Raw genomic sequence first — 25,248 nt, 5'->3', positions numbered from 1 at the left:
TGTCTCAATTGAAAACAAAAATCGGACAAAAATTGATATTTTGAATATCAAGTTCTCCTTTTGGAATCAAGTTTTGCTCGCCGCCGAAGCTTGATTAGTGGAGTGGAGAAATGTCACCAATTGATTTGACTTTCAAATGACGGTTTGCTTGCTTGCTGTGCAGCAGCAGTTGCCATTCACCATCATAATAAAAATATAATAAATTCAGCTCTCTTTCACCAATACAAGTGAAAATACGCACACACCATCAAGCAAGTTCACAACTTATTAGTATATTTATTGCTCAGTCAGATGTGGGCAGAATTGAAACACTCAATTTGCATTGCTTCCTTCTTTTTTCTTCACTTATTGAGAGCATTCCGAGGGTGGTGGGAGATTTGCATTTGCCACCCTGTATTTGTAACCCTTAACGACCCTGCAACTGTCAAAAGTTGAGCCACTCTTTTGACACTGCTTGATTTGTGGGGTCGTTAAAGGTTGCAAATTTTTCTAAAAATATTCTGCCTCTTGCAAAACATAATTTTTCATCGTCAAATCACTTTTCAAAAAAACGCAAAACTCATTGCTCATTTATCACTTTTCATCGTTTGGAAAATCATTTCAACCTTCACTTTTTTCCATTACGTCACATCCATTTTTCTTCCTTTTGCCACGAAATTTTCCTCCACACTCGGGCAAAGGCAAAAGTCTTTTAGAAATTTCCCCGCGAAAAACCGTTACACACATTCGGCGCGCACGACTCAAATCTCAAACACTAACTGAGAGTACTACAATCTGCCACTCGTGTGCCGGTCGAGATCGCCACACAGTGTTTTTCGCAGAGGAAATTTTCGCGCGCACAAATACAACGGCAATGTTTTGATTCTGTGCAGAATGTGCGTGCGACCTTTGATGCTTCCTGTCCCGAAAGAGGGGTAGAGCTGTTTAAAATTTGAAGTAAAGTATAAAAATTAAAATAATAAAATAATAAAAACATAAACATAAAAAACAAAAGAATTAAAATCATGAAAATAAAAACCAAAAACGTAAAAAACTTAAACAAAAACAAAGAAAATGACAAAATAAGGTAACAAAACAAACAATTTTGAAAAAGAACAAAACTATAAAAGAAGAAGAATATACAAAATATACAATAAATGAAACATTCTAACAATCTAAACAACAAGAAAAAAAGAGAACAACTCTACCGAGTCAGTTTATTTGGCACACACGCGATTTCAAAAAGTGACACTCTGAGGATGAGGGTACTAACGAACGGTTTCCTGGCGAGGTTTGTTTTTTTTTTACAATTCAGATAGATAGAACAACACCACTTTACTCTTGCTCTTTCTCTCTCTTGCTAAGCTAGATAGAGCATACAAGTACCTTTCTACTGAACACAGTGGAAAAAAATCATTGCCTCAAAAAAACACGTAAATTTACATCGAATCACGTGTAATTTCCATTTGCACAATAATTGATGTAAAATTACATCGAAAATCATGTAAAATTCAACCATCAAATTTTAAAACTTCCAAAATTCAACTCTTTTTTTCAACTGTGTAAAATAACATACAGCGAAAGAAAGTGTGCGGTATATGTTGCTGCCCAAAGTGGAGTTCACATTCACACCAGAGCACTTTTTCTAACGTGATACACTTCTGGGCTGTAAGGACACGCGCCGCGCGCGCAAGACTGTCTACTATCAGCTTGGGCGAGCAGACTTGTGTGAATGTGGGACCCGATGACGATGACTAATCAAAAGTTTTGTTTCGTTCTTGTTTCATTCACAGTGCAGCAGCAGTTCAGTTGGTTTCGATTGACTGAACTGTTGGAAGTTGGAAGGGATTTTTTTTTCTCTTGTAGAACGGAGAAAGTATCCATGTTTATGGTGTGCTTAGAACTTGGGCAATTGAGGGCACAGTAAAATAAAAATAATAATTTAACATCTGAAAATGAGTAATTTACTTTTGGAAAAAAAAGTTTAAACATGCCTCTCCCAGAAACATACACACAAAAAAATATTTCCGAATGTTACATCATTTATGATGTAACACTTTTGCACGTCATTAAACATTTAATTTTACATGCAATTTGATGTAAATTTGCTACAAATTATACGTAAAATAGCGATTTTACGTGTGATTCAACCGTTTACGTCGAATCTCAAGTTTACAACAACTGAGTTTACATGTGATTCATTTTTTCCGTGTCGGGTAAATTCACATATTTTTTTCTGTGTAGGTAAATCTACCTTATCAAATTTAAATCCTAATTACAGCTGAAACTAAAAAGAAAAATGTGTAAAATTGGAAAGGGTAAAATTATATCGTGTAATATTACCAACATTCAGCTTAGAAAAGAAAAAAATCACTGGAAAAGACGTAACTCACTTTTTCAGTCTAAATTGAGGTAAAATTACATCAGAAAAGAGGTAATATTACACTTTCAAATATAAAACATCCAAAATAAACACATTTTTTACTGTGTGCTCGTTCCTAACGTAAAATTCACCTGACTTGAGCAGGACTCCATTCATACAATTCATATTTGGCCTATTTACGCCATTTTGTCGGCCTTAAAAATTAGGCCTTAAATTTGTAATTTTACCTCTGAAAATGTGTAATTTTACCACTTTTCTGTTGTAATATCGCTTTTTCAGTCTAAATTGAGGTAAAATTACATCTTAAAAGAGGTTATTTTCATCCTTCCAAATTTACAAAATTCTTTACTATGCACAGTGAAAAACTGTGTAAATTTGGAAGGTGTTATTTTGGTAGGTTGAATAATGCCTGTTTAATGATGTAATTTTACCTCAATTTAGACATAAAAAGCGACATTCCAACAGAAAAGTGGTAAAATTACACATTTTCAGAGGTAAAATTACACATTTTTCTGACATAAAAGATGTACCACTTTACAGATGTAATATTACCATGATTTTTTTTCCTTTGTGTATTACATCAATTCAGACTGAAAAAGTGCCAAAACACTGGAATAATAGTGAAATTACACATTTTTAAGAGGTAAAATAACACATTTTATTCTTAAATTAAAAAAAGTAACTATTCCTAGACGTAATATTACCATGATTTATTTTACAGGTTCATAAATTTTGTTCACACTCGAGATTCTGACCACAATTCCAGTGTGTTTAAATAACCTGTAAAATAAATCATGGTAATATTGTGTCAAAAAAGTGTAATATTACCTAAATGTACATGTAATTTTCACATCTACACTTTTTCCTCATATTTCGAGGTAAAATTATATCGATAAATAGGTAATATTAAACCGTCGAATTTCCAAAAAAAAATTCACTTTACACTATAAAAAACATCATGGTAATATTACATCTGAGAAGGGGTACATCTTTTATGTCATGAAAATTTATAATGTTACCACTTTTCTGTTGTAATGTCACTTTTTCAGTCTAAATTGATGTAAAAATAGATCATAAAAGAGGTAACATTCAACCTTTTAAAATTACACCTTCCAAATTTATATTATTATTTTTTTACTGTGAACCCTGTTATAACCTCTATTATGATGTCAACCAAGACTGAAAATGTGACAAATCATTGGAACAGTAGTGAATTTACTCATTTTCAGATGTAAAATTACACATTTTTTCGGACATGAAAGATGTGCGAATTCCCATTTGCAATATTACCATGATTTTTTTTTTCAACTGTGCGTTTTTAAGCCTTCTGATATTTTGAGGACACTTGGAAAGGCACGAAAACTTGCATTGGCCTAATTTTTAAAATTGAATACGTTGGGTTGATTTGTCTCATTTAACGTAATTTTACCTTAATAAAATCATATGTGGAAATTTCAATGATATGCCCAGTGCCCACTTTTTGACGTAGAATTACACATTTTTTTCTGACTTCAAATTTTGCTAACTGATTTTGTGTTGAAAAAATGAGTAAATTTGCCACAAAACTGAGGAAAAAAATATATCACCAAAGTAGAACTTACATCTTTTTGTTGTAATTCATTTTTTTTCTTAAGAAGTTATTTTTAAATACGGAGTGTTTATAAAAATAATGGTGTAGATTTTATCAAAACTTAAATAAATTGAAAATGTTGTAATTATACAATCAAATTATGTGAAAAAAATCAAATTATGTGAACTACATATTATTTCTGACTTGAAATCATTCAGACAGATTTTGTTTCTGAAACATGTGTAGTTTTAAATAAAAAATTAAGAACCAGAGAAGAGAGTTGAAATATTCGTTTTTCTATGGGCTTTCTAAAAATATTGATATCTCAATCAATATACATAAAAAGGGAAATTTATATCTTTAAATTTTCAACTCATCGAACCTTATCCGTTTTTGACTTGTGCATAAATTGTAGTAAAATTATATCAAAAAAGGAGGATTTACAATTTTTTTTTTTTTTTCAATTCGACGTACTTCAACTTTTCATGTTATAATTTGACACTACAGGCAATCACGACCAATTCGGATCGCTTTGCACCCTTGGACAACGTTGAATAGAATTTTTATTCATCGTTCATGGTACATCTGATCTCTTGGTATCAATTTTAATGTTTTTTTATTTACCCAAAAACTGAAAATATGTTATGTTACAATTCAAAATGTATAATTTTACATCTTTTTAAAAGTAGTTTGACATATTCCATATTCATTGAGGTAAAATTACATAAATAAGAGGTAATTTTTAAGTTTTTCAACCTTATGAATTGAACTATTTTTTAAATTGTGTACGACGAAATTCTGAAACGATGTTTTCTCAATGTTTTTGTTGTTAATTTATTTATTTCTGGCAGCTTTAACCTTCTTAGTCGTCAGAAGTGAATTTACAATATTTTTTGTAAATTTACTATCTTTCCGTAACCTAAAAAGTAATCCGACCAGTTTTAACAAATTCGCAAAACCCACCTCCGTAACTCTGCTACCGTTTTCCATCTTCGAGCTCAAAAATTTCGGCTAAACCCAAAACCTGATCCACCCACACAAATGCAAAGTCGCCTCACTTGTCATAAGTGTGACATCTATTTCAAGCCCCTGATGTCTGACATTTATCACCACACATTCTCCTACACTCAACTAGCGGGCCAGTAGCAATTCGCTCTCTAGGCCGTTTCGAATCCAAGTCTCAAATGTGCTTTAAAATGCGCTGAAATCACATTCGAACCCTTCCTCAAACTAGTTGTGGTGAATGCAACTAAACAATGAAAAAAAAAGTGTGGTAATATTACATGTGAGAATGTGTAAATTTACATGTTTATGTGATGTTTGCTATTGCACATAAATTATGGTAAAATTACATGGAAAAAGAAGTCATATTTTTTTTACTGTGCAACAACTACCACAATTGAAAGCACACAATCGCGAGTGTTGGTTGGTTAAGTGACTTAAATTAAGTCAAATTGAAATGCTGGTTCGGCTACGACACCACATCAAACCAAATCGGGGCCCCCCTCCAAATCCAGTCTCGCAAGTTGGTTGGATTTTTCAATCGAAATTCTTTTCGACATTTGAGGGCATTCCACGAGTTTTAGTGCCGCACCACTGCAAGTGCAACTAATCTCACCATCAGAAGCATGGAAAACAAATTACTCGTTGCGGCGAACCACGTGATCATAAATCAATGCTGGTATACCAATAGGAATTTGAGGAATTCGATTCCACCAAAGTAAGGGGGAAGGGCAGATCACTTTTCCAAACTATCGAAAAAAAAAGAGTCTGGAAAAGGGGACTGACCCGAAATTAAATCATTTCAAGTTTTTCCGACTTTTCCAGACCCCGCCATATGAAAATGTCATTATCACAAACGAAAGGGGGTTCATTTCATTCTTCGGAAGCTCTCAAAAATATTTATGACGAACCTAATTAGAACGCAGCAAAAGCCCCGTTTTCGGTTTCATATCTCAATTATCGCTCTAAAATTGTAATTAATTTTGGGGAGGGCTGAAAAGATTGGATAAGTTATGACTTCCACCCTTTTAAGGGAGAGAGAGCGTTTCCAGCTCTGAATGAGAAATGCCATTCAAAACGTTAAAATTTATGCTCGCTTAAAATAGAAGCAACAACAAAAAATATCTGGAATATGACGCCCGGCGCGCCGGTTGAGCTAATTTTCCACCCACGAAGAGTCGAGCAGTCACGGAAAAGAATGAAAAGTGTTGTGTTTTTCCCTTTGCCGATCGCGTGTGTGTGCGAGCATAAATTGCCCTTAAGTTTCTGGCTTCTGTCTTGTGGATTTTTTGTTGTTGTTTACCAATCAGTCGCATAGTTATGCGGAAGGGCTTGACTTGAGTGGAGCATAAATTGTGCTCTGGAATAAGAGACTGACATTGTGTTGCACTTGATGCATTTTTTAGTGCACTTGGAGGTTAGATGAAACTATGAACTACATCTGATAGTCAAATTAAAATAACTCTGATTTCATAGCTTTGATGTAATTTTAGATAAATTGTGAAAAAGTCAAATTACATAGAAAGAGATGTAACCAGTTTCTGTTGTAACATTACATAAAACGTAAAAAAAGTAAAAAGTATGTAATTTTACATCAGAAACCCATGCAAATATCATAAACCAAATGAAATTTCCATCGATTTCTATGTAATGTCATTTTTTTACATGTCAGTTAAGGTAGAATTACATAAAGTGGTAAATTTACACCTTTAAAAAGTGAAATTACATACAAAGAGATGTAACCAGTTTTTGTTGTAAAATTACACACTTTTAGATACAAAACGTTTTTGAAAAAGTATGTAATTTAACATTAGAAACTAATGCAAATCTCATAGGCTGGATGAAATTTCCATCGCTTTTTATGTAATTTCACTTTTTAAATGTCAGATGCGGTAGTTCATGTCATTTACATGTCAGATAAGGCAGTATGTAATTCTACCTTAACTGACATGTAAAAAATGAAATTACATAGAAATCGATGGAAATTTCATCCAGCCTATGATATTTTCTTATTCTTCATTCTTCAGCCTCACTCCACCACAAAGTTATATCACACATCAAGTTTTTCTAATGCGTGAGATTTCCCGCCAAAACAAGTTCAATCGTCGTCAGCCCGGAGACCACCATGTTCGTCAACAACAATCCGGTTTCCGACCCTTCAAATGAGCCCTAAACACGCAAATCATCACCACTTCAAGAAATCCGCTGCCACCTCAGCTAGGAATGGTCGGTATTATACCTGTTCCACTTCCCGTCCTCCAGTATAAGAGGGAGGTATTACATAAATTGGACGACCCAGAAATGCTAAACTGGCTGCGGCAGATCTTCAAGATGTACCCCTAAGTTACAGCGGGACAGTGTTGCCAGACTTTCATTTTTTTTTAATTGAATTTTTCAAGAATTCTAAAATTTAGATTTGTTAAAATTTTAGGCTCAAAAAAGATTCAGCATTTTTTCTAAAATAAACTAAAAGAAATGAAATAATCTGGCACCACTGCCAAGTGCAGCCTGACTCACGCCGGGTGTTCCAAAACTCTAAACAGAAACCAATTGTGCGCCGGTAATTTACTATGGAATGGTTACATCATTTCGCCAGCAGGTTCCATGACTGAGAGAGACACCCCGAAAATTACACCCGAGAGACCCAATTTCACCCAAAATGCATGGTTGTCTCTCCAAGGTAACCCTCAGCGAACCACACAGTGTAATTTAGAAAGGTTAAATGTTACCTCTTTTATAATGTAATTTTACCTCAATTTAGACTGAAAAAGCGACATTACACCAGAAAAGTGGTAAAATTACACATCTTTAGAGGTAAACTTACACATTTTTTTCTGACATAAAAGATGTACAAATTCCCAAGTCCTCAGTTTGAAACTTGTCTGATTTTTGAAAAATGCAAATTTCAAATCTTGCCATTTTTTAAACAATTTTTAAAAATGTAGAAAAACTGGCACTCGAGGGTTAACCAGCGCGGCTTTCCAGCTGTCTTTAGCCACCAATCTGCAATGCATCTGTCATCATCATAGTTTCACGCTGCGCTGCCGGGCATGGCGTGTGAGATTCAAAATTACACAGTTTGGCTTTTTTTTTCTCTCCGTGACCAAATCGGCAAAGAAAAAAAAAACGGCGTTGACGACGATCTTCAAAGACGACCTGCTGGCTCTCCGTAGCAGGTCGATTTCCTCCCACATCGCGAATCGATTGCTGATCGTACACGGTAATAAATTGTGTAAATATGGAAGGTTGAATATTACCTCTTTTATGACGTAATTTTACATCAATTTAGAGTTAAAAGCGACATTACACAAGAAAAGTGGTAAATTTACACGTTTTCAGATGTAAAATTACACATTTTTTTACCTGTGTTTTTTTAGTCAAGGTAGATCTAAAAGACCCCCCTCGAGGAGAGGTGCGCTTCAAATTTTGAAATCGGCGCGAAAATGCCAACAAATTAGTGAAGGTTTCCGCGTAACGAGACCGTTATGTCTGTTGGTTGTATCCCCAAGCTGTATTACACTCATTAAAGCCGCCAGGCCTACTGCGTTGCATTAACCGCGGAGAGGGTTCTGTGAACGGATCGCATTTCACAGAATCTACAGGGGAGGAGGATGCGTGGACATACCGTGCCAAAAGGTTTTTGAACAAACATTTTGGTATTTATTTCAGTTTTGTTAACTGTTCTAAAAAAAGTTATCAAATTGTGTAATCTCAATCGCTCAATTTGCCTAGCCTAATCCATCGCCACTTTGCTACGTTGAGCGGTGGAAGGAAGACTAAGGTTTGAGGTTTGCTTATGCAAATACAACACACATTTTCACATCTGGCTACAACAATGCAGACACGACAGCAGTGCAGCTTACAATTTTCCCCTTCACAATAAGTTTGTAGACCTTTCCAAATAGTTTGAAAAGTAAGGTTAGTTAAGAATTTGTAACAAAGTGCCCACTTGAGCTTGTCAAACAAGATTTGTCTGATTCTCAAATGATGCGTCATTTCCAAAATTTCCAGCTGAGATTGAGTAGAGTATGGAGTGGGAAAGTAATCTCCAAGTGTAAATAAATAATTACCGACATTTTGTAAACAGCTCGTAATGCCACCAGATTAGTGGGGATTTGATGAAGTGTGATTTTGAACTCTCGCGTGGTGGGAAAAAATATCTTAAAAAGCAACTGAAAATTTTCGAGGGGATGAAACTTCTCACCCAGAAAAGAAGTCCTACCAACATCTGGTGGAAAGATGGTGATGTGAGCATCTTTGTATTACCATAAGTGCAACCTGGCTCCGCCACCGCCACCAACTGTTGAGAAGGGAGCTGTCATCACGGTTTACTATCAGTTGGGTTGTTGTTGTGGGAAAAAAAGTAAAGTTGAGTTGCGAGGGAGGCTTTTGTGCGGAACAAGTTTTGTTTACATCATAAACATGAGCTAGAATGGGAACGAGTTTTTCCATTACGAGGATTACTTTAAAAGTTGTGAGGTTTTTAATCTGACTGTTGGTGTAATTTGGTTGTCCTACTTTACGAGTGCTGGAAGAATGCAGTTGACGCGTGAGGGAAAAAGGCTTGACACTGCAATAAACTTGATGGTTTTATGGTGGATCTCATTACTAATGGTAGTTGCTGGTGTTTGAATTATGGATATTGCAACATAAGAACCTGTTTTGAGGTATTTTTCAGACTTAATCATCTGTATTTCCAACATTTGGCCAAAAAAGACTTACAAATTCCACTTGGGTCACGTTACCTCAGGGCAGTGTTGCCAGATCATCAAATTTATATCTTAATTAAAAGATTCATACTGCCGAACGTTGAACAAAGGAAACAATTTTCTTTTGAATCTACAACATATGGCAGCATAGAAAAGTTCTAAAAATGTTTCCTAAGTCTCTTTATCTTGAGACTGTGTTGCCAGATCATATTTAATTTTAATTGAAAAACTCTCTAAACTAAACTCAAACGGTTCTAAATTACTTTCAATGGGTTCGGAAGTCATTTGAGTAGTTCTCTACGGTTTTGCAAAAGAGTTAATATTCAACCAACAACATTTTCAACCTTCCAAAATTTCAGAGAGAAAATTATAGGCAATTTTCTCAACTCCTCAAATTATTTTTTCAGGGGGGTTCTTTCAAGAATGGTTTTAAATTTAGGTTTTCGAAAAAATACCTAGAAGTATCTGTAATTTTCAAACGGTACATTTTGCCTTAAAAAAATATTTTAATAATGTTTTTGCCCAAATTTTCGTAAAATTAAATAAAACTCAAAGATGACTATAAGAGTTCTTTTTTAGTACCCTAAAACATAAAAAAGGTTTCTAAATTAAACCAAAACGATTCTAAATTCGGAAGTTCATTTGAGTTCACTACAATTTAGCAAATTTTTTGAAACTTTTGTATAGTTTTCTAAATTTTTGAAGAATAATTTTAAAATTAAGCTTAACTTTTGAAAAAGTCCAAGAATTTCCCTTATTTCATATTTTATACCTAATTATATAAAAATTTTGAAATATTTTTATTGAGAAGATCAAAAAAATTTACAATAATTTATTTCTTTTACATTGAAAATCGGACCAATAAACAAAAAAAAACGTAAAATTTATCATGGAATAGTGAAAGATTTTGTGTTAAAAAAAAGTGTAATAACATCAGGAACTGGTGAATATCAGGCTCACATTTTTACACATTTTTTAGATAAAATAACTCAAAAAAGAGGTAATATTCAACCAAAAAAAATTAAGGCCTACAAAATTTCAAAGAGAAAATTATAAGAAATTTTATATTAAAAACTAAAAAAAAAACGAAAAATATCTAAAAGTATCCGTAATTTGAGAACGGTACATTATCATAAAAAAGTACATTTCGAATGAAAATTTAATTTTGCCTAAAAATAATATTTAAAAAAATGTTTTGCCCAAAAATTCGAAAAAAAAAAATTTTTAATTCATGTCTCCCAAACCAGGTTTAGCACCATCACAAAAAAAGGGTTTTTTTAGACCCCTAACACATAAAAAAACGAAAATTAAAAAAAATGTTTTGGGAATTCAAGATTTTGTTACAAAAAGTTAATACAAAAAAATATTTTCGTGTACCTTTTTTTCCTAAAAAGTTCTAATCATAACCTACAACTTTGCCAAACACATCAAATCGATCAGAAAATCCCTTCTTAAGATACCCATTTTCATACATTTACATACCAATTTTGTAATACAAAAAATTTGTATGTACACACTCCAAAATTGTATGGAGACATTTATGAAAAAGCTAATGCAAGAACTGAATATGGACAAAGTTTAACCAAAATCAAACAACGAAAATAAAAAAAAATCGAAAAAAATGTGCAAAATCGCAAAGAACTAATTGCTTTGAACAGTGTTGCCATATCATCAAATTTTATAACTTTTCAAAAAAAATAATACTGTCCAACGATGTACGATATGAAACCGTTCTCCATTGAATTGACAACATATTATTATGAAAAGTTCTATAAATCTAGTTTCGCCTAATGTTACAGTGTTGCCAGATCATTTTTTTTTAGTCTGATTGAAAGGGTCGGCAAAACAGTTATAGAAGAAAAAATATAGAAATTAATAGAATCCACATTTTAAAGTAGAGTAAATTTCACTTAGGTATTTAAAGCGACAGACAGGGTTGCCAGATCTTTGGACGTTACAAAATAAATCGTGATCACAATTACGTTTTTATGAAACAAATCAAATTGAAATTTTTATTATTTTTTTATACATAAAATGATAAAATAAAGTTAAAAATTGAAATTTTTATTTTTTTTTAAACATAAAACAAAGTTTTCAAAAGTTAACCACCTTAAAAATGTGCACATAAAATTCATACTCGAGTCTACTTGTACCAATAATTATCATAATTTATTCAAAGTCACGTTGCATCTCTTCCTCCCAGCATTAAAAAGCAAAACACCCAGCTCTCATCTTCGCGCCATCTAATCCACCGTTGGTCACTTTTTCATCGCAAAAAAAATAAATAAAACAAGAAAAAATGCTGTCGTCGTAACCGTTAAGCCGTGCGCGCAACATAAATAACTCACTCAAGAGGTACCAATTTCCGACTCTTCGAGCTGCGCTCGCAAGCTGACCTGCATTTCTTGCTTTTGGTCGGTGGACACCCTGCCGACGACGACACACCTTTTATCTTCAATTTCACGCTTCATCGGCAAAAAAGGCCAATGCTTCTTTTTTTTTTGCTGAAATTGTCGCTTTTGGTCAAGGTTGCTAAATGCAGAGGTTGGTACAATTTAAATTTTGTTTTAATTTTTTATAGTAATTTTACCTAAATGAGCATGTAAATTTACATTACATGGAAAACGATGAAACTTTCTTCTCAGAGTTTTTTAATTTTAATCAGTTTTTGATTTAAAGTTAATTTCTTTTCTGGAACATTGACTACAAATTATTTTGTTTCAAAACCATTTGTAACTTTACAGCAAAAATTATGTAAATTTACATGAGCAATCTGATATTTTCATCTTTTAAGTGTAATTAAATTTTACATGCTAATTTCAGTAAAATTACATTAAAAAGATGTAAATTTACCCCTTTAAAATTTCAACTCGCTAATTTCAGCGAAAAACTTTATTTCCAACCTTTAAAAATACTATAACCTTGGTCTTCTCACTAACAGTATCTCTAAACTCGTGCCAACTTTCGCTTTCGCGCAAAGTTGCCCCACACACCGAGAGCCCATACCTAACCTAACTTCCTGCCTTCGGGGCGCGATCATCGATGCCAAATTGGCTGCCTTCAGGGTGTCGAGGAAGCTCCGAGCGCCAAGATTTGCGATAAAACCTGATGCCCTCTCAGCGGTGCGCGATCGTGGCGAATCGATAGCTCGAGGGGTCCCACCGAAGTATTTGGACGCAGCTTTGGGGCAAGGTCTTTGGAAATCGCCACCACCAACCGGAATGCCTTGCATTCCGTGCATTCTTCCTTGGGTAATCGAGAGGTGACCATCGGTGAGCCCCCCGGCAGTGGGACGTTTTGAAAAACTGACGCCACTTGAAGTAGCGATTGTGACTGGGAGATTAAACCATCTTAAAACTAATTATATATTGGTTTAAAAGATTGTAAAAAAGATAAATAAAACACAGAAATTTGCAAAATATAAAAAAATACATTCCATGATCTTTTGATCACAGTAAAACACATGTAAATTTGCATGGTGTAAAATTTGACGGTTTAATATTACCTCTGTTATGATGTAATTTTACAGAAGGGTTGTAATGTTTAATCATAACTTTGCAGTTACTTGAGCAGAAGACTTTCTACATGTTGCATTTGATAGAAAATTGTCCAAGGAATTCGATAAAAATAAAATTCTAACCCTTATATGCAAACTAATATTATATTTTAACGTTTTAAGTATTAAAGATCAGTTTTCAACAATTCCATAAGTTTTTCTTTGTTTTATTTTATCACCATCGTGTTCCCCGAACAATTTTACATAATAATCTATGTAGACCTCAAACTAAAATGAACTATTGGCGAGATACAGCGATTTGACTGAAAAAAAAGTATGATTTTGCGCGGCACTTGGAAGTACATGGTGTACTTTTCAACAAAAAGGGATGATTCCAGTTCGGTTTTTATATGTGAGAAACTTATTTCGGATTTGAATTCATAGGACAGAGTGCAGCGCAAAATCAAACTTTTTTCAGTAAAATCGCTGTATCTCGCCAATAGTTCATTTTAGTTTGAGGTCTACATTGATTATTATGTAAAATTGTCTGGGGAACACGATGGTGATAAAATAAAACAAAGAAAAACATATGGAATTGTTCAAAACTGATCTTTAATACTTAAAACGTTAAAATAAAGTATGAGTGGGCATTTAAGGGTTAACATTTTATTTTTATCGAATTCCTTGGACAACTTTCTATAAAATGCAACCTGTACAAAGTCTTTTGCTTAAATGGTTGCAAAGTTATGATTAAAAGAAAAAAAAAAGTTTTTTAGAAAATCGTCAAAAAAGAGGGCGGTGCCCAAAATGGAGGGATGGTCTAATCAGCACCAAACTTGGGATTTCTGTTAACTATCGATAGATGAACGTTCCCTCCAAGTTTAGTCAAATCGGTGAAGGTCGAGTCCAAAAGTGTACTCAGTTGACCTGGAATGACCCATTTTCCAACATAAATTCATGTAAAATTACATCCAAAAAGATGTAAATTGACTCCATCAATCCTCACATATAAAATTAATACTTTAACTAAAAATTATGAGAAAAAATAAAAATAACACAGTCAAAATGACAATATTGCCTCTAAAAATGTAAATATACATGTTTTGTATGTGAAATGAATTAAATAATTTTGTTTCCGTCTTTTTTATATTTTTGTCGCATCTTGTATTTTATGGACAATACAAAAAAATAGATTTAATTTTTGTTGTTATTTTTATTATGTTTTTTTTTTTAATTTATTATGACATGTTTTAAGATTTTTGAGAAATATTTTTTTTGCGATTAATATTTTGTAACAGTTTTGAAGTAAGTGGGAAACCGAAATTTTGAATTATTTTTGACTAACTGAAAAATTCACGTTTTAAAAATCCAATCCTTATTATATTTTATTCAAAAAAAAATCATATTTGACAATTTGAATCTGATTGACATAGAAAACGGCCAATTAAACAACTGCTCCAAATTTCCTTGTTCAGCTAATCACTTTCGGATGAAAATTCAGAGATAAATTCAAAATCACAACAAAGTAACGTTAACACCCCAATTTCGCCGGTCCTAATCGCTGGCGCGATGCGATCACGCTCTGTGTTGCATATTCATCGCGTTTGTTCAGACAGTAGCGCCAACAGCTTATCAAACGATGAAAGTTAAACCAACTCCACGTGCAAGTTGGACCACCCTGTACTAGGGCGCGTTAGTAGCTGCGCTAGCAGCAGAGTTGAACGGAATCAAACTTGATTTTTTTGCTTCTTTCTCACACATGTGTGAGTATAAACATACGTTTTTTTTTCTGTCGGTGTAAACAACCTCGACGAGAAAGACGAAAGTACGAAAATATGAATGCCAAACGGCAATAACGACGCAGAGAGTGAGAAAAAAAGCAAATAAAAATTATGACTGCGTTACTTTGTGTGAGAAAAACACAGTTAGTGTATGTTGATTTTTCCTTTCCTTCTGCCTTCAAAATTTGTGACAGATGGAAAGAGAAAGAAAAAAAAGTTTGACGAGAAGTGCATTTGCCCCTGCTCTCGAAGAGATGTAACAAATTTCAATAATAAATGAGATATTATTAACCGCCGGGTACTTCTCTCCTCAAAAGAAAAATAATCAACACTTTTGGGTTTTGACGTACTGATGATGGCGCGTACAGATTGGGAGAAGGCAAGACAGTTGAAGAGCTCTATTTTTGAAGAGTCGAATGTGTCAACAAAGCGAGGTGATGGGCGTTGAAGGAAAATAAACACGGCTTCATTTGTTTTGTTTCAAATTGGTTGCGAGCTATCTGGGAGACTAAAAGCACGAAAAATATTTACTTAACGATAGATTGAAGGCTAATCCGTACGGTTCTAGTGATCTCCATCGAAAACCACGCAGTTTGACACGTCGCACGACCTTTTTCTCAAAAATCGCAACCATGTCCCCGTTCCGGATTGACCGGAACCGGTTCCCGGCGGCCATTGTGGCCAATTTTCAACTCGAACGAAAAAGTGTCGTGCGACGTGTCAAACTTCGCGGTTTTTCGCGGCGATTTCAATGACGAAGTTCTCGATGACTTTTCGTGCGACCCTGCATCGCTCGCGACACCCAACAAGCTCAATTCGTTCCATAAATCATTCCCGACGTCGTCGTCGGACAGCGGCTGACATGCGCAGAACAATCCGCCTTGTTAAGGAGGTTGCTGATGCTGGTCAGAGGCGCATAATAAATGTGGCGACTCCTCGTTCACGCCACGTTTGTTATGTTTTATTTTGAACCGCCCAACCGAGCATACCGAATTTCAGCCCAAGTCGACGATTCGATGCGTTTCGTGGTCCCTTGCCGAGAGTGTGTCCGAAAATAGGACAAGAAGGAAAAAAAAAACGCATGCGTAATCGAGTTTCACATAACTTTTTCTCACACCATCGGCGATATGTTTGTTTAAAGCGAGCATAAGAACCTTGCTGGGTTGGTTGCTCGGAAATAGAAACCTCGTTGAGATGAGTCAAGCTGCGTGTGTGTTTTCAAAAAAACGAGATCAACGAACGACGACGGTTGCGAAAGTCGGCGGCACCGCCGAAATGTAGGCAACCGCAAACAACACACCCAAATTCACGCTTCTAGCGCTTTTAATTCACTTTTCAAAACACATAGTAGATCACCCCAAGCTGAGAGCCGACCCCAGCTTGTTTGCGGGAAATCTAAACAACACTAAAAGCAGTTTTCCGTTTGAAATTCTTCACCAAAAACAACAAACAATTAGCACCTTCTGCCCACGCACTAATTCGAACCCAAAAATAAACAAAACGCGCGATTTTTGACCGCACTTTTCCAAGAAAAGCCAAATTTGGGATACTCGAGAGCGCGAAAAAGTAACCGGAACGCGTCGTGTTTGAAATTAGACTAAACCTTCAAAACAGTCAGTCAGAAGAGGCGCGCGCGCAGTTCTAACTTTTTCCCCGGTCACAAATACAAACAAATCACGCGACATTTGTTATGCTGGTTGGAAAGAAGAAGAACCATTGTCATAATTGTAAACATACACCACGCAGACGGGGGATCGCGAGAAGGATGCCAAAATTGAGAAGACGCGAGAGATCGGGTCTCGTGAGAAAACAGAAAGGCAAAACATCTACTTAGTAGATGTGACCAGCAAGCAGGGGGATTAACCCTCGAGTGACTGACGAAAGAAAAATTGTGAGAAATCCGTAGGATATTCTTACTCACCTTCGAAAACTAGGAAGTTTGACACGTCGCACGACTATTTTTGCTTATATCGCGACCGTGACCCCGTTCCGGAATGACCGGAATCGTCCAGAATAGGTTCCGCGGGCCCCAAGTGGCCAATTTTCGACCTGGACCCAATCTAAGCGTGCGACGTGTCAAACTGCTTGGTTTTTTGTTGCAATTGCGATATGAACGTTTTGGGAAAAAGATTTCTTAAATTTGACCCCGTTACGGATTGACCGGAGCCGGTCCCACAGATGCCTTGTGGCCAATTTTCGATTTAAACTAAATATCACCGTGCGACCTGTCTAACGTCATGGGTTTTCAATGCGATTTCAATGGAAAGGTGCTCGCTTATTTATTAGTTCTTTTTAATATAAATTACTTAAACAGAAACTGTTAAAAATTGACAAAAAAATAACCAGTGAACATGAACAAATCACCAAAACTCCGTACAATTTCCAAACTCTCCATTGAAAACCACGAAGTTTGACACGTCGCACGATCATTTTTGCTCACATCACGATCATGACCTCGTTCCGGATTGGGCAGAACCGGTCCCCGGGAGCCATTGGGGTCGATCTTCGACTTGAACCAAATACCACGGTGCGACGTGTCAAACTGCATGGTTTTTCGATACGATTTCGATGGGGAGTTTTTCAACAATGATTTTTCCTCGAAATTTAAGGCTTAGAATAAATGAGTATTTTTGAAAAAGATTTATTTCACTATCGACCATGTTCCGGATTTAGCGACTCCGGAAGGTCTAAGGGGCGAGACAGTTTTGAAAGTATTTTTTGGAGAGTGTCAATCAATTTTGAGAACAAGTAGATGTTTCTTGATATGTCACACAATTGATGCTTTGGAAAAGATATATGTTTCACAATGAGTTATTTTTTTAAGACTAGTTCCAACATGTTCCGGATCTATAGATTCCAGGTGGTCTTTCAAGTAAGTTTAGAGAGTGTAAATCAACTTCTGAGAACCAGAACATATTTTCATGATAACTATTATGATACGATAGTTTTTTAAAGATTTATTTCACTATGGGTCATGTTCCGGATTTATAGATTCCAGTTCGCCAATGTGGCCAAAATTAAATTTTCGTCGAAATTCCGTATTCTTCATCGAAAATCACGAAGTTTGACACGTCGCACTACAATTTTTGCTAACATCACAACCGTGACCCCGTTCCGGATTGACCGGAATCGGTGCCACGGGCACCGTGTGGCCAATTTTCGACCTCGTCCAAACACCACCGTGCGACGTGTCAAACTTCATAGTTTTTCACGCCAAATTCAGTGAAGAAGTTTTCAAAGCAAATTGACACCCGAGACATTCAAGGGTTAACCAATCTCCGCAAGACGTTCGCTCGCAAGAAAGAGGAGCAGCGTTCCCGCGGGAATCAAATCCTCCTCCTCGTCGAAATAAGAACTTGTCGCGATGGAATTGGACAGTTATGTTGAGCTGACATGTTGTGTGCTGGCGACACGCCTTCGTCATCGTCATCGTGTAGAAGATTGCTAGTGTTGGCGCGACAAGGTTCTTAATTTTTCAACGCTCAAAATGATGATGACGATGATGACGAGAATGAGAAGGGACTATAGTTTTTACGGAGAAGTCGGGAAAGAGACAGATGTTGTGGGGTTGTTTTTGAAATTAAGTGCACGTGAGACAAATTTTGGAAGTCTTTTTGCTAGTGAGACTGGAGAGGATTTTAAGATTGAGTCATCTTGTAGAGAAAGAAAGCACTTGACTTCACTGTACAAATTTGTTTGGACTAATTTACTAGACAAGAGGATGTTTTGATTATGAGACACTACAGATTTACTTTAACAGCAGAAAAAAAAGGTTTTCAAATGCTGAAAATTGCTCGTTTAGCTATTTGAAGGTAGGTATGTAGGTTTGACGTCGGTGATCGAGAAATGCTTTTTTTAAATTTGCTTTTTTTTATTTGAATCAGGTAAAGGAAAACAGTTGTCATATTTGAGCTTCTCTATTACCGACTTCAACTTCAAGGTACCTAAGACAAACTCAGACTAAAACCGAACAGGTAAGTGTTTTACCGTTTCCCGATTACCGACGTCAAATCGAGGTACCTGGAAATCATCGATGAGTCGGTGAAGTGTTTTTTTCTGTTTTTTTTTTTGTGAAGGTAAGTATAGAGTGATAGTGAAACAAGTGAAAGTGAGCTCAACGGTGTTTTGTCAACTGTCAATTTATCTGTCACCTGGCATTGTTTGGCAATTTCTTGGAAAATTCAAAACTCATTCAAAGAATTTGCGAAATTTTCAAAGAACTTCCATTAACTCAAAAAGACACTGTCAATTTTCCCAGACCTCTTGGGACAGCAAATCCCGCCCATAAAGACCCATTTACACGTCGTAATCTGTCGCCGTTCAAAAGCCTCATAAATGCAGCCGATGGACGGAACACGGGAGTCGTTCGTGTAAAGTTCCCAGAGTGCTTAGAACTCATAAATACTTTACGATCCTCATCAGTGCGGCGGTGGCCGGGCTGGGAAAAGGACTCTTCTCAAGTGTGCTCAACTATTCTCCGACGACGAAACCGTAAAGAGCTTACGGTTCTAGCGAGAATCATAACTCGTTAAATCAAAAGTTAAACATTTTAAAGTTGCGGGGAAGTTACGATCTCAAATTTCAAACATGAGGCCACCGAAAACTTCTGGGAAACGTCAAAAAACTCCTTGGAATTTTAATCAGTCTCCGCGACCCCGACATGCCTCATCCAAAATTAAAATTAAGATAATTGCATTCGCTGTCACTGCGTTGTGGGTGCTCCGAGAGAGAAACCAAAAGAAAAAAAAAACTTAAAATTACACTGATTAGGTCGGCTTGGTGCGTGCCGAACGCCCGCCTTAGACACTTACCTAAATTCCGTGAGTCGTTCAACGGTCTGGAAAGGAAGAAGAAAAAACTCTCGTTAGTTGGAGGTGTCATCGTAAATTGTTTTCAAGTGTGTTCGATCGCGTCGTGTGTTTTGAAGATGGATTGTATTACAAACGTGTGTGAGCGGTTATTTTGAAACGATTTTTTTTTTCTGGTCTTTTGTTGAGGTGGACCCCTCGGATCAGGGGGTAATTTAGGGAAGGTGCACGTGGCACGTGCATTTTGAGAGGTGTATTGGCACCTGTTTTTTTTTTCTTTGTTTTATGAGAGGGTGATAAATTATTGGATGCATCTGCAAAAATCTCAAATTACAAAATCTTAAAATTTCTTCAAATCTTCAAAATCTTGAGCATGAGCATGAGCATGAGCATGGTTGACTGCCAATGAGCTGCTACTCCGTTATTGACAGATCAGCTGAAGTTAAACAATGAATCAAAAATGATCAGTGGGAGCCAACCATCCGTTCACTGTTTAACCTCTGAAGATCCCTACTTTATTAGTCAATACCGGCGCCCTCCCAAGAAGCCTGCAGTTCAACGAAAGGGAGGAATGTTAGTCCGATAGTTGAAGTTGCAGACTCATCAAGCACACAGTTTTTCGCTATATACTTGTTGATACCGCTTGAGACCGTTGAATCCACAGCATCTCCTTCAAGCATCACGTGATTATTATTTTTTTGGGTTAGTAGGATAAGGTATTGGCTTTTCGATGCCTCCCGAGCTACGATGCTATGGGGAGGACTTTCATAACAGACCCGTCGGCGAGCCTTCCGAGCAACGATGCTATGGGAAGGTCTTTTTGGTTAACACACAAAGTCACTCACACACAATTATTTCACTCCACTATTAATTAATCCAAAATGTCAGTGCGTCTTTCGATCATTATATAGAAATGGCTTTTTCACCATTAAAAATAAAACCTTATTCAAAACATTATACACAATTTACCCGACGCCGTGCCTTCCGATCAACGATGATATAGGAAGGGCTTTGAAAATCACAAAACAATTAATTAAGATCTCAAAAAAAAAAATCACAAAAAAACACCAATTACTCAACGAAAATTACGCTCAAGACACAAATAATTCAGTAAGTCATGCTATTATTCGATCACCACAATCACTCACCCCTAACGAACAGCGACACAAAAGCACACAAAAAAAATAACCTGCATAATCACGATTTCGCGTCCCCACTTCCAGCGCACCAATGATGCTATTATTCGATTAGCACAATCACTCATCCGATACGAACAGCGACACAAAAGCACACCAAAAAATTAACCTGCATAATCACGATTTCGCGTCCCCACTTCCAGCGCACCAATGATGCTATTATTCGATTACCACAATCACTCATCCCATACGAACCGCGACACAAAAGCACACAAAAAAATTAACCTGCATAATCACGATTTCGCGTCCCCACTTCCAGCGCACCAATGATGCTATTATTCGATTAGCACAATCACTCATTCGATACGAACAGCGACACAAAAGCACACCAAAAAATTAACCTGAATAATCACGACTTCGCGTCCCCACTTCCAGCGCACCAATGATGCTATTATTCGATTACCACAATCACTCACTCCATACGAATAGCGACACAAAAGCACACAAAAAAATTAACCTGCATAATCACGATTTCGCGTCCCCACTTCCAGCGCACCAATGATGCTATTATTCGATTACCACAATCACTCACTCCATACGAATAGCGACACAAAAGCACACAAAAAAATTAACCTGCATAATCACGATTTCGCGTCCCCACTTCCAGCGCACCAATGATGCTATTATTCGATTAGCACAATCACTCACTCCATACGAATAGCGACACAAAAGCACACAAAAAAATTAACCTGCATAATCACGATTTCGCGTCCCCACTTCCAGCGCACCAATGATGCTATTATTCGATTAGCACAATCACTCATTCGATACGAACAGCGACACAAAAGCACACCAAAAAATTAACCTGAATAATCACGACTTCGCGTCCCCACTTCCAGCGCACCAATGATGCTATTATTCGATTACCACAATCACTCACTCCATACGAATAGCGACACAAAAGCACACAAAAAAATTAACCTGCATAATCACGATTTCGCGTCCCCACTTCCAGCGCACCAATGATGCTATTATTCGATTAGCACAATCACTCATTCGATACGAACAGCGACACAAAAGCACACCAAAAAATTAACCTGAATAATCACGACTTCGCGTCCCCACTTCCAGCGCACCAATGATGCTATTATTCGATTACCACAATCACTCACTCCATACGAATAGCGACACAAAAGCACACAAAAAAATTAACCTGCATAATCACGATTTCGCGTCCCCACTTCCAGCGCACCAATGATGCTATTATTCGATTAGCACAATCACTCACTCCATACGAATAGCGACACAAAAGCACACAAAAAAATTAACCTGCATAATCACGATTTCGCGTCCCCACTTCCAGCGCACCAATGATGCTATTATTCGATTACCACAATCACTCATCCCATACGAACCGCGACACAAAAGCACACCAAAAAATTAACCTGAATAATCACGACTTCGCGTCCCCACTTCCAGCGCACCAATGATGCTATTATTCGATTACCACAATCACTCACTCCATACGAATAGCGACACAAAAGCACACCAAAAAATTAACCTGAATAATCACGACTTCGCGTCCCCACTTCCAGCGCACCAATGATGCTATTATTCGATTACCACAATCACTCACTCCATACGAATAGCGACACAAAAGCACACAAAAAAATTAACCTGCATAATCACGATTTCGCGTCCCCACTTCCAGCGCACCAATGATGCTATTATTCGATTAGCACAATCACTCACTCCATACGAATAGCGACACAAAAGCACACAAAAAAATTAACCTGCATAATCACGATTTCGCGTCCCCACTTCCAGCGCACCAATGATGCTATTATTCGATTACCACAATCACTCACTCCATACGAATAGCGACACAAAAGCACACAAAAAAATTAACCTGCATAATCACGATTTCGCGTCCCCACTTCCAGCGCACCAATGATGCTATTATTCGATTAGCACAATCACTCACTCCATACGAATAGCGACACAAAAGCACACAAAAAAATTAACCTGCATAATCACGATTTCGCGTCCCCACTTCCAGCGCACCAATGATGCTATTATTCGATTACCACAATCACTCACTCCATACGAATAGCGACACAAAAGCACACAAAAAAATTAACCTGCATAATCACGATTTCGCGTCCCCACTTCCAGCGCACCAATGATGCTATTATTCGATTACCACAATCACTCACTCCATACGAATAGCGACACAAAAGCACACAAAAAAATTAACCTGCATAATCACGATTTCGCGTCCCCACTTCCAGCGCACCAATGATGCTATTATTCGATTAGCACAATCACTCACTCCATACGAATAGCGACACAAAAGCACACAAAAAAATTAACCTGCATAATCACGATTTCGCGTCCCCACTTCCAGCGCACCAATGATGCTATTATTCGATTACCACAATCACTCACTCCATACGAATAGCGACACAAAAGCACACAAAAAAATTAACCTGCATAATCACGATTTCGCGTCCCCACTTCCAGCGCACCAATGATGCTATTATTCGATTAGCACAATCACTCACTCCATACGAATAGCGACACAAAAGCACACAAAAAAATTAACCTGCATAATCACGATTTCGCGTCCCCACTTCCAGCGCACCAATGATGCTATTATTCGATTACCACAATCACTCACTCCATACGAATAGCGACACAAAAGCACACAAAAAAATTAACCTGCATAATCACGATTTCGCGTCCCCACTTCCAGCGCACCAATGATGCTATTATTCGATTACCACAATCACTCACTCCATACGAATAGCGACACAAAAGCACACCAAAAAATTAACCTGAATAATCACGATTTCGCGTCCCCACTTCCAGCGCACCAATGATGCTATTATTCGATTACCACAATCACTCACTCCATACGAATAGCGACACAAAAGCACACAAAAAAATTAACCTGCATAATCACGATTTCGCGTCCCCACTTCCAGCGCACCAATGATGCTATTATTCGATTAGCACAATCACTCATCCGATACAAACAGCGACACAAAAGCACACCAAAAAATTAACCTGAATAATCACGACTTCGCGTCCCCACTTCCAGCGCACCAATGATGCTATTATTCGATTACCACAATCACTCACTCCATACGAATAGCGACACAAAAGCACACAAAAAAATTAACCTGCATAATCACGATTTCGCGTCCCCACTTCCAGCGCACCAATGATGCTATTATTCGATTAGCACAATCACTCACTCCATACGAATAGCGACACAAAAGCACACAAAAAAATTAACCTGCATAATCACGATTTCGCGTCCCCACTTCCAGCGCACCAATGATGCTATTATTCGATTACCACAATCACTCACTCCATACGAATAGCGACACAAAAGCACACAAAAAAATTAACCTGCATAATCACGATTTCGCGTCCCCACTTCCAGCGCACCAATGATGCTATTATTCGATTAGCACAATCACTCACTCCATACGAATAGCGACACAAAAGCACACAAAAAAATTAACCTGCATAATCACGATTTCGCGTCCCCACTTCCAGCGCACCAATGATGCTATTATTCGATTACCACAATCACTCACTCCATACGAATAGCGACACAAAAGCACACAAAAAAATTAACCTGCATAATCACGATTTCGCGTCCCCACTTCCAGCGCACCAATGATGCTATTATTCGATTAGCACAATCACTCACTCCATACGAATAGCGACACAAAAGCACACAAAAAAATTAACCTGCATAATCACGATTTCGCGTCCCCACTTCCAGCGCACCAATGATGCTATTATTCGATTACCACAATCACTCACTCCATACGAATAGCGACACAAAAGCACACAAAAAAATTAACCTGCATAATCACGATTTCGCGTCCCCACTTCCAGCGCACCAATGATGCTATTATTCGATTAGCACAATCACTCACTCCATACGAATAGCGACACAAAAGCACACAAAAAAATTAACCTGCATAATCACGATTTCGCGTCCCCACTTCCAGCGCACCAATGATGCTATTATTCGATTAGCACAATCACTCACTCCATACGAATAGCGACACAAAAGCACACAAAAAAATTAACCTGCATAATCACGATTTCGCGTCCCCACTTCCAGCGCACCAATGATGCTATTATTCGATTACCACAATCACTCACTCCATACGAATAGCGACACAAAAGCACACAAAAAAATTAACCTGCATAATCACGATTTCGCGTCCCCACTTCCAGCGCACCAATGATGCTATTATTCGATTAGCACAATCACTCACTCCATACGAATAGCGACACAAAAGCACACAAAAAAATTAACCTGCATAATCACGATTTCGCGTCCCCACTTCCAGCGCAC

The 25,248-nt window shown here is 37.0% G+C and overlaps 1 protein-coding gene across 4 annotated transcripts in view; it reads right to left on the bottom strand.

The window, feature by feature from the left end:
* LOC120414505 (uncharacterized) overlaps positions 1 to 25,248 on the bottom strand; it is a 117,463-nt gene that overhangs the window by 45,240 nt on the left and 46,975 nt on the right. The window contains exon 2 of one of the 4 annotated variants that reach the window (XM_052706833.1): positions 19,732 to 19,757. The gene's annotated coding sequence lies outside the window, so the exon portion shown is untranslated. Of the gene's footprint in view, positions 1 to 605; positions 629 to 19,731; positions 19,758 to 25,248 lie in introns of those variants that run through there. The other 3 variants (XM_039575708.2, XM_039575707.2, XM_039575706.2) reach the window with 3 other exon arrangements.

This window comes from Culex pipiens, chromosome 1 (assembly GCF_016801865.2).
Source record: "Culex pipiens pallens isolate TS chromosome 1, TS_CPP_V2, whole genome shotgun sequence".
NCBI lineage: Eukaryota > Metazoa > Arthropoda > Insecta > Diptera > Culicidae > Culex > Culex pipiens.
Note: the sequence above shows the minus strand (reverse complement) of the source record. Positions and strands in the feature narration are given on the sequence as shown.